This window comes from Xenopus laevis, chromosome 9_10L (assembly GCF_017654675.1).
Source record: "Xenopus laevis strain J_2021 chromosome 9_10L, Xenopus_laevis_v10.1, whole genome shotgun sequence".
Classification (NCBI taxonomy): Eukaryota; Metazoa; Chordata; class Amphibia; order Anura; family Pipidae; genus Xenopus; species Xenopus laevis.
The window spans coordinates 96,242,638-96,257,707 of record NC_054387.1 but is presented as its reverse complement, the minus strand read 5'-3'; positions in this window follow the sequence as shown (position 1 = coordinate 96,257,707).

The following is a 15,070-nucleotide window of genomic DNA, read 5'->3' as shown; positions in this document are numbered from 1 at the left end:
CTTGACGAGGTTCAGTCAGAAGTGTCTGAAAAGGGGGGACTTGATTTGGAACCAATTTCATTATTTGATTCTGCAGCAGTGGAAAATGTGATTAAACCTTTAGGATAGCAAATGAATTTGACAGGAAATTACTAGGAGTTCTTCAGTGGATAAACTGTTTCAAGGTTAATAACTTTTCCAGTACATAAGGTTATTAAAGATTTCAAGTATTCTGAGTGTAAAAGGATGGAGAAGAGACTGCTTGTTCAGGTGAAATTCTAAAGAATCCATTTGATTGTTTTCGAAAGACTGGGGTAACCATACCATTTTGGAAATACTTATTATTGGGGTAACACTGTTTTTGAGCAATGTATGCATTTATATGGCTATCCAAACTTGAGCTAATATAAAATCCAGAAACTCCACTAAATGGTTATATGAACATATTTATTTGTTATACAGGTATAGTATCTATTATCCAGAATGCCTGGGACATGGATTTTTCCAGATAATCTGTAATATGGATAATCATATTTTAGGTCTGACAAAAATAATTTAAACATTAAAAAAACCTAATAAAATTGTTTTGCCACAAATATGGATTCATTTGATGAGCTACTGTTTTATTATAACAGAGAAAAAGGAAATGATTTTTAAAAATTAGAATTATTTGCTTAAACTGGACTCTATGGGAGATGGCCTTCCCATAATTTGGAGTTTTCTGGGTAACGGGTTTCTGGATAATGGATCTGTATTAGATTATTAATAATCGTATGAGTATTTTGTAGAAATGTATTCACATATTTTATAAGCAAGACTTACAAACAGGAACTGAAATCATTGGGAAGAGCTGGAGATCAATAGGGAGATTGACCCAAAACATAAACTTTATGAGAAGTGGTTTTCTAACTTCAAAACAGCTTCTTCTAATAGAATATAAACAGAATAGCTTAAACTGCGATTTCCCTTGGAAAACTCTATTAAATTGAGTTTTCGGGTTGTTAATCCTGAATTTACTGATTCGAGTTTTTTCCATTCAAGTTTTTTCTTAAATTAAAAAATATTCACGTTGAGAGTTTATTCGAGGTATAAATAACCTCACAAACCTAAAACTCAACATTTGATAAATAACCCTATAAATAAGTGTTTTTGGCAGAATACACTCAATAGCTCAACATCTTGTAAATTTTTTTTGTAAAATTAATTTAGGGCAGAAACCTTTGGTCTTTTAAAGGTCAAGGTCCCTTTGTGATCAAACATTTGTTCACAACCCACCTCACTCAGCTCATGAAAGAGATACATAGAATGGGGCCATAACAGTCTATTTTACCTTGTAACAGTATCAACAACAGCCCAAAATATTATCCTGATCCTAATTTACAACTGTTTTTGGCTTCCATTGTCGATAAGATCATTAGAGTGGGAGGGTTTGGATCATTAGAGTGGGAGGGTTTGGAGCACCAACATTTTCCACAGAACTGTACATACGTGTACATTAGGCAATAAGGGAACTGCCCACGAGGGCTTGCGATCTACCAACATACAAACTACATTATCAAACATAAAAATTACATACAAATATTCAATAATACAGTAAGTAGAGGGCCCCACTCCTTACAGATTTCAATGTTTCAGCTTTATTTAATACATACACTATTTAATTCTCAGTTTGTAATTTTTCTGTCTTTTGCTTCTGCTTTAAATAGTCAAAATTGTGAAGCTAATTTTAGGCCTCATGTTTCCCAAGCAGCAAGTGTTTGGGTGTGGGTTCAGATGGAAGCGGAAAAATGAGTCAGGATTTGCCATAAAGGTACTCAAATTCAATATATACTGAGTGGTAATAAACCAGATGTAACTGTTCCAGTAAGCTGAGGAACAGTGCACTGATTCATGACATGCAATCACATGCAATGTATCAGTGTACAGTATCTAAGTAAAGCCAAAATGCTCAGCTTCTTACACCTGTTAAACGTGCTCTCATTCCATATAGGTCACACCACCCGACCTTAGACTTATACTGAATCAACGAAGGGGGCACATAAGCCGCAGCTGGAAATATTTTATTTAACATGACATGTTTCAGAACGCATGGATCCTTTTTCAGTGTATCTATACAACATGGAAATATCATGTCAGTAGTTTGTCTGTTACACTTGCAGGATAATGTTTTATTCCTTGACATTAAAATAACAGCTCATACTTGTTATGTTTCTCTTCCTTGATCATGTGCCCTCCTCTTTACTTAAACAGTGTGTTCCTGTTCCTACTCCACATGTCACTAATATATTCAGTTCCTCCATAGCTTCTAGTGCTTTCCCTTCTTTAGTCAATCAGGCAAGTGTCAACCCAATCTTGACACATACCTATCCTGTCTAGCTAACTAATACTATGTCTCTCTTTCACCACTAGCCTTTAACCTCATGGAACATCTTGTTCTTTCTTGAATTAATCATTTTTCCACATCCACAGTCTGCTGTGCTGGACCTGATGTTTTTGACCTTCACATTTCACTCGGGTGGCTTATGTAGAGACACAATCTTTAGAATGCCAAAGCCAAAGAAATCAGCATCCTGGTTCTCTTCCTACCCTTCTAACTGATCTTTTTGTTGCTTTGCTAACAAATCCGCCTTTTGTTTCAACTTAGTGTGGGAGTGCCTCAGTATTCTGTACTAGGCCCTCTCTCTTTATGATACCATATTGCTTCTTTTGGCCTTAAGTATCACTTATATGCAAATGGAATCCAGATCTGTGTAGACAACCTTTTATTAGCCACTAACATTTAGATCCACATCTCTAACTACCTCCTCACTATCTCCTATGGGATGAATCAACACCACCTCAAACTGATCCTAGCTGTAACACAGCTAATCATATTTCCACTCAAATAAGGCCCTTGTCCCCATTTTACCATTACTACTGATGGCATGATCATTAACTCTGTTGATTTGGCAATCTTTGACCCATCCCTTGTCATCCCTTGTCAAATCACTTTCATGCCACTGCCAAAACCTGCTGATTTTCCTTCATGAAATCACAAAGATAGTTTCTTTCTCAAGCAACTGCTAAAACATCATCCATGTTCTTTTCCTATCCTGCTATTGCAGCCTCCTACTAACCATTCTCTCAGACTCCCACCTGTTCATAGTTACATAAATAAGTTGGGTTACCCTCACATAAACTATATATAACAATATCTATATTAATTCTATTTAGTTTCACTACACCCTTGGATATTATGCTTGTCCAAGAAATCATCCAAGCCCCTCTAGTCTGAAGGGGTGGCCTCTGGTGCATTGATCCTTTTTATGAAAAAAAGATCTCCTATTTCTGTCTATAATGTCCTTTTATGTACTTATAAAGAGAATCAGGTCCCCTTGCAATTGTCTTTTTTCCAGAGAAAACAACCCCAATATTGACAGTCTACCCTCATAATTTAAGTCTTCCATCCCCCTAACCAGTTTAGTTGCACATCTCTGCACTCTCTCCGGCTCATTTATATACTTTTTAAGGGCTGGAGCCAAAAAAAAATATGTTTTATCCCTTGAGTTAATGCCCTTTGTTTACAAGAAAAAACTATATTTGCTTTACTAGCCATAGAATGACACTGCCCAGAATTAGACAAATTGTTATCTACAAAAACCCCTAGATCCTTCTCAGTTAAGGAAACCCCAACATACTGCCATTTGGTGTATAACTTGCATTTATATTATTTCTGCCAAGGTGCATAACCTTGCATTTATCAACATTGAACCTCATTTTCCAGTTTGCTGCCAATCAGCAAAAATAAAAACAGTACTTTCAATGCCCACCTCCAGGTCATTAATAAATAAGTTAAAAAGGAAAAGACCAAGTACTAGATCCCTGCGGTACTCCACAAACAATACTGATCCAATTCCCCCTACAATCAGTCTTAAACTGCTCTGCTAGAATCCTCTTGCTCTCTCCTAAGAGGGATCTTCTTCACCCCCTTGCAAAATCGTTATCACGGCTGCCTGTTAATCAAAGAATAGCATACAAAATCCTTCTACAACTGCTAGCCACCATCTTTTCACAGAGTCCACACCAATTGTGAACTCTTGTATTAAACTTTTGACTGTATGTTATCCACCCGCTTAATACTGTAAGCTCTAGAAGTCAGGGACTTCTTTCCTACCGTGTCTCAAACATAGCACATCTCTATCTATGTATTTATTAGTGCTTTAATAAAAAAGTCGTACATATATTTATATATATATATATATATATATATATATATATATATATATATATATTACGTTCAAAAAATAGACTGCACTTAGAGGCCTTATTAGATAAGAAACAGTGATTTATTCAACGTTTTAGCTCTGAACTCGGGCCATCTTCATTTATAGGATCTGTAAAATATAATACTGGTTAATTCTCCCCAAGATAATCTAAACGTGACCCCTTAATACCATACTACCTGTGTTTTACAGGTCTATAATTACTAGTACAGGACTGTATTTTACATTGGAATTACATCTTATATTGGAATTACATGCATCAGTGTCTGGCATTGTCATCCAGCCATATCTTAGCAATGCCAGTAACCATTATCATTTATTTAATGTCTTGCATTATTTCCTATTTTAGTCAACAGGCCTCTTGCATCAGTAAATATACATGTAAAACCTCTAAATATAGAACAATCTACATGTTTTCTTCCAAATAGCATAGGCTAGGCCCTTCTTGATAGCTGTAAATACATTTTATGTTTTAACCCTAAACTGTATGAATATTTGTAGTGTCTGGGGTTTGCTCCACTGGAATGTTTTTTGTCCTTGTTGAGCTGACAACCTCTGGAGGGGGGCCTGGTGCAGTCTCACCCTTTATCACACTGGTACTTACACTACTGGTTTACATCAGAAACAGAGCCACCTACTGAAAGTGAGCTGGAAATGCTAGCAGATGGGTAACTGGGGGTCCAGGTAGGAGTTGTGTGCTGGCCACCTGTGGGGGGGGGAGAATAGTGCCAGGTAGTTACGCTACTGGGCACCAGTTTTGTAAGATTTATTGAACAGGTAATGTTCTGTACACAAACCTCCAGTATTTAAAGTGGGCTTTTTACTGAGAAAATCCCTTCTCTGTCATTACCATGCATACAAACCAAAAATGCAAACAGAACAGGCAATAATAGCAAACTATATAATAACAACCACAGGTATGCATGAATGTATAATGATTAAACTTTATAGTGCAAACCAAGCCAAAAAACTTTCAGCCATTTAACAACCCCCGTTACTAATAGCCTCTCATCCAGAAGCTCAAGTGTTCATGGAAACTATTAAAATATATAAATACCCAGTGCCTGTCAAAAATAGTCAACGTAATGGCATTTTTGTTAGTAGTGTTACATTACATCTTTTCTACAAGAGCAAAGTTAATTTCAGCAGTACTGGAACGTAAATATTTACTCATTTCTTTTTATTATACTGCAAATTATTTCAACTATGCCTGTCATTTAAGTAATGCAGACTAGCCAGTTACACATTAGTTATCTTTATATTTATAGAAAAACAAATAGAAATACCTACAGTTTCCTAACCAGCTGGATGGAGTCCAACAAAATGCTTTTATGTCTGAAATATTTTGGATCAAGGAATCCAAAATCAGCAAGTTCATAATTATTAACTGATTAATTGAGACATTATTTTATTTTACCATTTAATATGGAGAGACTTAAAAAATCCAGAACTGGATTATTAACGCATTAATGACGTGAGGTTAGTTGAGGAGTCTCTGAACCTTGTAGTATATGGATTTTTTTGGTGTTAGGTTTTAAGGGAACTGAACTGCAAGGTCAGCTTGGCACCTCTAAAATACACATACTGCATGTCTGATTAGTCTGGCTGCATGCCACACAGTTGCACAGAAAATAATGAAAATCTATATTTAAACTAATAAATATTCACTATTCTGAACTACGGCTTTATTGCCACCCCTGGTAACTGGCCGCTCATTGCCACCTAGACTTGCCTCATGTCAGGAGCGTTTTTTTTACGAGTGGGTCAAGAATACCATGTTTCTGGAAGGGCCAATGTATCCTAGTCCAACACTGGTTCTAGGAAAATGCCTGGGCCCCTGTGGAGAATTTCATCACCCGATGCTTAACCCTAACCAGAGATTATCCAGTATGCTTAATATAGGGGAATAAGGTAGGACTTAAAGGGGAAGTAAAGTCTAAAATAGAATAAGGCTAGAAATGCTGTTTTTTGTATACTAAACATAAACATGAACTTACTGCACCACAAGCCTAATCAAACAAATGATTTATGCTTTCGAAGTTGGCCACAGGGGGTCACCATTTTGTAATTTACCAACTTTGCAAGACCAAGACTGTGCACATGCTCAGTGTGGTCTGGGCTGCTTAAGGATCATCATAAATGATCAAAACAAGTCAAATTATATCTGCCAGAAGCCGATACAGCAAGACTTATTAATAATCAGAATAGGCAGACTGCACTGGGTCCTGTGTTGTTATGTAATCTAATGTGGATTTGATCGTTTTTGTATTGTTTAATACAAACTTTCTCCAACTTTCAGCAAAACAATTCTCCAAATAGAATCCCAGTTTATATGTTTAAATTTGGATCCATGATCTTTGTCCCTGCAGCTGGAGTTGGAAACAGTAAAGGGAATGTAAAGGCAAAAATAAAATCCAATAAAAATCTCTACACAGTCGCCGACTGCTCTTCGAGTAACTTCGGGTAACCCCTTGTCAAAAATGTATTTTCCATCTTATCCAACCTTTCCACCAAATTCTCCTTTTCTGACACTATCCTCCTCACTCTGGAGAATTGTGATTTAGGTACTGCATATTTTATATGGGATGGATGAAATGAAGAATAAAGTAACAGCGTGTTCTTATCTGTTGGTTTCACATATAGATCTGTCGCTAGTTTCCCCTCATGCAAGGTAAATTTCAAAGCTGGTAAATAACCATTCAATGTCTCAAAAAAAGATATTAGGGTCCATTGCGGGAACCGTATGAAGGAAAAATCTTTGAATGTGTCAAGTCTGCTGGATAATTGATGTGATTATATATTTCCAACCCCAAGGTTAACTAGAACTAGTGTTCATTAATAGATATTTTAAGAGTCCATTACCATATAATCCCCAGCAATATTATACACCCTATGTGCTGGAACTGGCCCTTGCAACAAATATCTCACCCTAGTTTCTATCACAACTATTCAGATGGATTAGTGGCCCTTTACTTACAGTATACTGTATTCTAAATTTTCCTTTGTGTGCCCCCAGCTAGACCATGCACCCTGACAGATAAAAGGACTTCAATTACCATGTGTGTCAGAAGGCCAAAGTGTGTCATACTTGAAGAGATTAGGCTGCCTCATGCAACAGTTTATTTACATTTCTAAATTCAGTGGCTCATTTACATATTAAAGACAGACATAATTTGCATTTTAGGTGACTCCATTTATATTTTAAAGCAAACGGCCCATCTAGCATTTTCCCGAACCCACAGATTGCCAGACTGCGGGCGAATAATCTCACCGAAATGCCTTCCCCCCTGGCAAGAATACGAAACGCTGGCGAGATGGCAAACAAATTGCCCAAAGTTACCTCACGAGGAAACTTCAGGCAACTTCGGAAATCCGAAGCGATTCGTATGCCATCCCGCCGGTAATTCATATTCTTGCCAGTGGGAAGGCATTTTGGGGAGAATAGTCTCCCGCAGTAGAGAAGATTTTGCGCTGGGCGACTAATCTCCCTGTCTGCCACCACCCTAAGTGTGCAGGAGAAATCTAGTCTCAGTGCACTCTTCTGTTTATAACCCCTTCCTCCAAGATACCTGGCAGGAGCCAGGTCTTATCTGTGCTGATAAAAGAGGCACAATCCAATACCGAGTTGGCAGCTTATTGGCCCGTGTGGGGTCCACTGATGGGCTTCCACGATCGATCTATTGCCAAAAGTTGGCCAGATGTCGATCGGGCAGGGCTATCATCTGTTTGTTGATGTGGTCCTGTGATGCGACCGCCCGTATGACCCACGATCGGATCAGCCTGATATCACCCACCTCAAGGTTTGTTTGGTGAAATCGCGAAACAAGCGGATCTCTGTGTATGGCCAACGTTAGGCTAGGGCCAGACAATCCTTACAAAAGTGGATTCTCCGCAGGCAGAGAATCCACTGCCCTGCTGCTCCCTTTGTCTTTCTAACTGTGGGCAGAAAATGTGTGAAAAACTAAAAATTACGCATTTCAGATCTGAAATCCACTGTGAAATCCAACTTAACTATGTAACTATGAGGAGGAGGAAATGTAGCAGTATTACCGCTAGTATCCAAACGGTACAAGGTACAATCCAAATTGGCTTTAAGGAATGAATCATTACATTTTGAAGTTTTACAATTCCTTTCAAATTTATGGCTTTATACTGCAATGCTTTAGAAAGCAGCACACACTACAGAGCCAAAATGATGTTCCTCTGTTTGCTTTGTTAAAATCCTCACCCACTTTGACAGGGTGATCTGACAGCAGAAAACCTCTCACTGGACAGCTGGTGGATTCTCCCTGCCCACCAGAACTAAGTGTAAAAGAACAATAGGAAAACAAAAAGAATATAACAATTGAGATGAAAGAATATAACAAATTATAAGATGAAGGGCATCGAGCTGAGTTGAACAATAAGAATACATGAAAGTGTTTTGTTTTTTTTGTTGTGGCAAAGATAAACTTGAGTTTGCAGCCTGTCCTGATTTACTCCTAAATAGACTAACAAGTAGATGGTAGATGAATGACCTTTTCTATTCACATGATTCTATAATATGATGCCCCATCTGTTTGGAACATGTTTTCTCTTTGTAAATCAGACATGGAGGAGGTCACAATTTCCATGTTCCATTTGAAACTCCAAGCACTGTTTGTTTTTTCTGGCATTTGGTTGTGAGTCTGTAATAACAAAACCAAGTGGGTTTTTTATTGTATGTGGAAAACTGAGGTTATTTACAAAACAGTTAAAAAAACACATTACTTTATTGCTATGGAAAATTATTTAGGAAATGTACAGTTTTAACTCAACTCCAATACTCCAATACTATTTTAGTTTATACACAGCTGAGACACATACTATGGGGCAAATTCACTAAGATTCGTAGTTGCGCCAGAGTCCGCTTTGCCGCACTTCGCCAGGCGAATTTTTGCCAGCGCTATGCAAATTCACTATAATCCAAAGTTGCACTCAGTGGAAACGAAAGGTTGCGAAGTTGCACTAGCATTAATTCGCCAGGCAAAGCGAAGTTACGCTAGCGATGCTTAATTTGCATACGGCGCCATATTGAATTTACAATGGAAGTATACGTAGCAGCACTACACAAGCCTGGGAAACCTTCAGAACATCAAATAAAATTTTTATCTTGCCCTACACATGTGCCCACTGTAGGAAATGTAGCGGGGAAGGAGGGTAGCCCCCAAAAAAATTTAGATCTTTTTCAGCCTATCGCCCATAAAAAAGAAAAAACGCCAGCGTTTTTTGAAACTTTGAAAAAATTTAAACTTTTTTTAAGCAATCCCTATCTACTCTATTGCACTTTGCCTGGTCTGAGGTGGCGAAGGAAGTCTAGCGTAAAAGGTAGCGTTCAGAAAAATGCGCGCGTCAGTGAATTTGCGTAGTTACGTCCATTGTGCAAATTCGCCAGGCGTAAGGGTGCGAAGTAACACTAGCGAATTTACGCCAGTGTCCGTTAGTGAATCGGCGAATTAACGAAAATGCGCTACGCTAGCGAATTAACGCTAGCGTTAGGTGCTTCGTCCTTTAGTGAATTTGCCCCTATAAGTGATATAAACTTTACTATGTCCCTTTTTAAAATGCTCCCCTGAACAGGTATACAAATATTATTTTTACTGCAAAACCTCTCCTGACTCGCTTTTATACATTCATTTAGCTGTGAAGTGCACCTACACTCTCTTTGCCTCCTGCTTATTGGAATAATTTGTTTGTGTCTTTTTTGCACAGGGAGGGGGATTGGGAATGGTGTTTTAAATAAATGAAAGATATTGCTTATGAATACTTCAACAGGAAGGTTTGTATTTAGCTATTAATTAAATGAAATATACACTGTTAGACAAGATACATTTAGGTATTTGGAGTTTACTTGCCCATTTGTTTGAATTAATTAAGTTGCTGATTTACTAAAACTCGAATTTATCAAAAATTTTTGTGAAAACAAAGCCGACCCAACTCCCTTCCACAAATTTAACTCATGCATAATTTTTCTCAAAATAATCGGCACGATAAAACGTTGTGCAAAATCGAGTATCAATTCGTATTGTACAATTGACGCACTGAAAACTTGACTTTTTTGAATTTCCACTGCAAAAACTGGACTTTTTTTTGTCAGACAAACAACCCTGACTTTTTTTTGGATTATCCAGCTCAGATCACAATGTCAAGAAACAACTTCAGGGACACTGCCATTGATTTCTAAATGACCTCAACAGGTTTGAGATGGCGTATTTTCTGAATCTGATTTTTAGCAGCTTTGGGGCATGATAAATCTCAAAAAATGTGATTGTGAAGATCCTCATTCATCCAGGTCATGGTATATCTGTAGAAATAAGTCAAATCAATTGGACTTGCTGTGTTTTTCTTGAAGATGTTTTACTAAATTTGGAAAGTTTGAACTGAGAAAGCCAGTCGGATGACTGGTGAAATGTCTTCAAGAATAACACAGCAAGTCCAGTTGATCTGACTTATTCTACAGATATCAAAAAAAGTTTTTTTTTTCTATTCACAAGAAAGGGTTTAATAAATGGGACCCTTGGGGGGTTATTTATTAAAGTCTGAATGCCAAAAACAGGATAATTCTAGTTTTTTTTTTTTACTATAAAATCCGAATTTCTTCGAGATTTATTATACCCCGAGGATGGAAAAAGTCAGAATAAAATAATCAGGCCTGCTGAGGTTGTATATAAGTCAATGAGAGAGGTCCCTATCTCACTTGGAAGTTTCTGTGGTCTGCGCTGGAATTTGCCCGAAAATCCAACTAATTCAGACTTTTCAGGAAAAAATTATAGCTTTTCAGGAGAAAAGTATGATTCGGGAAAAAAATTTTATCGAGTTTGTTTTCGATCATATTAAATCATGCTTTTTTAATGATAAATAATTTGTGCTTAAAAAATATACTGAATGTAAGTTACAAAAAACCCATGCTTTTAGACCGTTTCAAAAGGGAACAATTCATATTTATACATAAAGTATTTTATGGAAAGGAAGGAATTATTTTTTATTTCTTTAAGGGCAATTCAGTCCATAGAAAATGACTGCATTCTTTTTTTTATGTAATTGCGTTGCCTCGTACGGCCAAATTCTGTCACAAAGGAGTATTCATTCGTTTCCTTCCTACACTTTTCAAGCCAAAAAGCAGCCTGAATCTAAAAAAGGTCTTATAGAAAATTAAGCCTGCTATGTCAAACCTATTCCAAAAACCCACCCCATATATCGCGAGTTATTTAATTCATACCTCTATTTTGCCTTCCTTATTAATTGTAGATCATTGCACATTATGAAATGTGTGTGTAAGGAGAAAGTAGGTTTTTACAATGTTTTGTTGAATAATAAACAGTGCCCATTAACTTAGGAATGCAATCTGAAACAGCTCCGGAATGTCACTGTAACATTATTTTGGAGGGGTACAGGAGTCTATTTAACTGTGCCACATGGTCTTTCTACCTCTCAGATATCACTATTATCTATTAGACCAGCTGCTGACAACAAATCTTTAAATGTAAATAAAGAATTTTTATTTTTCCTTTTTATGGGTTACTGGCTGCTGGCATCTGGTTCTGGTTGTCAAAGTGACAGAGATTCATTTTTTTTGAGTTTTAAAAATGTGCATACTGCCACCAAACAAGCCCTCATGAGAAAGGTATTTAAGGTGGCCAATAGCAAGTTGTGCTTCTGTTTGACTCTCCTCTGAAGTGTGGCAGCATGGGATCCTCAAAGCAACTCTCAAAAGATCTTAAAACAAAGATTGTTCAGTATCATGGTTTAGGGGAAGGCTGCAAAAAGCTATCTCAGAGGTTTAAACTGACAGTTTCAACTGTAAGGACTGTAATCAGGAAATGGAAGGCCACAGGCACAGTTGCTGGAAAACCCAGGTCTGGCAGGCCAAGACAACAAGACAATGACCCTAAACACACTTTTAAATCTACAACGGCATTCATGCAGAGGGAGAAGTACAATATTCTGGAATGGCCATAACAGTCCCCCGACTTGAATATCATCAAAAATCAATGGGAAGATTTATAGCAGGCTGTCCATGTGTGGCAACCATCAAATCTAACTGAACTGGAGAGATTTTGTATGGACGAATTGTCAAAAATACCACCATCCAGAAACCAGACTCTCATCAAAGTCTATAGGAGGCGTCTAGAGGCTGTTACATTTGCAAAAGGAGGCTCAACTAAGTATTGATGTAATATCTCTGTTGGGGTGCCCAAATGTAAGCACCTGTCTAATTTTGTTATGATGCAGGTTGCATATTTTCTGTTAATCCAATCAACTTTATGTCACTGCTGAAATACTACTGTTTCCATAAGGCACGTTATATATTAAAAGGAATTTGCTACTTTGAAAGCTTAGTCAATGATAACCAAAACTCCAAAGAATTAAAGGAAAACTATACCCCCAAAATGAACACTTAAGCAACAGATAGTTCATATCATATTAAGTAGCATATTAAAGAATCGTACCAAACTGGAATATATATTATATATATTGCCCTTTTATATCTCTTGCCTTGAACCACCATTTCGTGATGGTCTGTGTGCTGCCTCAGAGATCACCTGACCAGAAATACTACAACTCTAACTGTAACAGGAAGAAGTGTGGAAGCAAAAGACAGAACTCTGTCTGTTAATTGGCTCATGTGACCTAACATGTATGGTTTGTTGGTATGTTTGTGAGTACAGTGAATCCTACGATCCCAGGGGGCGGCCCTTATTTTTTAAAATGGCAATTTTCTATTTATGATTACCCAATGGCACATACTACTAGAAAAGTATATTATTATGAAAATGGTTTATTTACATGAAGCAGGGTTTTACATATGAACTGTTTTATGCAATATCTTTTTATAGAGACCTACATTGTTTGGGGGGGGTATAGTTTTCCTTTAAGAGGGGTTCCCAAACTTTTTCATATGACTGTAAGTGATGGTGAATTGAAAGGTAGAGTGTGCAGATTTAAGCATTCATCAATTTAGTGAATTATATAATTACATTGAAATAATTAAATTGAAATAATTAACAAATTTGGGTCTAAACAAAGTTGTGAACCTCACAACGCAACGTGATTTGTTCTGTGATTGCAAACATGCCCTTTTGCAGGTCTGTCCCCACATTTCTGCCCTTGCTTTGTCTTAACATTACATACTACATGTCTTTCTTTAAATCTCTTTGCTTCATACATAATGAGAAACTATTTTTTCCAGTTTCCATTCCCCTGTTTGAAATAACTATCACTACAGAGAACAATTTGATTTCATCGGGATCCACTCCCTTGTCCAGATGTTCACAAGATCCTGCTGCTTTCACGTAGAAAATATTGCTCTTATCTGACACTTATCTGTCTCATGCATGGACAATCAAAATGCTTATTTATCCCCTAATTATATTGCATCTAGACAACTGCAACACATTTTTATGTGATATACTGCAGTGCAAGCTGACACAACTCAAATCCATTGGGACCATTAGTTCTAAACTTACAAAGCTCCACAACGCTGCCCCTCCTTTCCAGTCCCTTCCATATTGCCTGTCAAAAGTTCAAAAACCCCTACAATGCTCCCAGTAATTGAACACTTCACTAATTTAAAATGACATCATTAGCTCACCATTAGTTATAACATTCATTCTGGTTATGATCCTCTCTTCTTCATCTTGTTCATTCCTCTAGAACTTTAAACACTCACTGGAAACTCACCTCAACATAAAGAAAGGGGAGGAGGAAATTATCCCTATAAGTCAGAGGCAGACTGTCATGGTTTCCTTTCAATCTCAGGAACTATGTATGTCTTACTTATCATAACATTTACTTTCGTTATGGAAAATTTTATTTTTAGGTTAAATTTATCACCTTAAGTGAAAGGGTGAAAGATTAGTAATTTAACCTTCCCCCCCTCCAGAGATTATACCTCGTGTATATTGTATGTATTACAACTGCCCTTGACAGACAATGAACAAAATTACAAACTCTGGCCAGTTTTATAACTCCAAGGTACATGAATATGGGCAGAGATGTGCATAGTTAGCTAAACAGTTACATGATCTAACTAAACTCTGATGTAGGTTTGGCAAACTAAAATATTACATTTATTAGGGCAAAGCCAAGCAGTGATTTTGCAGAACGCATCACTTCAATAAATGAGATTCATGGTATCCCTGAATTGATTCCTATGAGAAGTAACCTACCACTTGTTTATTTGCTTGCTTGCTTTTATACAGTTAGTTTCTAAATTTTTTACAAAATTGTAGTTCATATAAATATTTTAGTTTTATGATTCTGTGTATATTTAGCCAAAATAATGGACTGTGGGCATTTACTTAAAATCACTGCACATGTATCTTCCATTTTCCAGGAAGTTTTCACCATATGTAACTGCTAGGTTTTAACTATATGATGAAGTTTAAGTTTAACTCTCTTTGGACTGGCAGTCACATAAAGGACATACAGAAATTCGTTTCAGCTGCCACCAGTTTTATGTCTGGCACCTGACCCTTTAACAGTGAATTGGTGGATTTTCAGGACAACTGTTTATGTACCCTTCCAGTGTCGGACTGGCCCACTGGGATACCAGGAAAACTCCTGGTGGGCCCAGGTGTTAGTAGGCCCTCTTGTTTCTAAACATTTGGCCTATTTCATTGTCATTCCCTATTCCTTTATAGGAAATGCTTAATGATGGGAGAATATTGTAAGTATAAAAAAAAAGACTAGGAGAATAAAGTGGTTGAGTAAGTAGAGGAGAAATAATAGTTTGGAAAGGTCCACTGTCTAAGGTTTTCTGGAGGGCTCACGGTTTTAGGTTTTCTGGTTTGCCAGTCCGACACTGTACC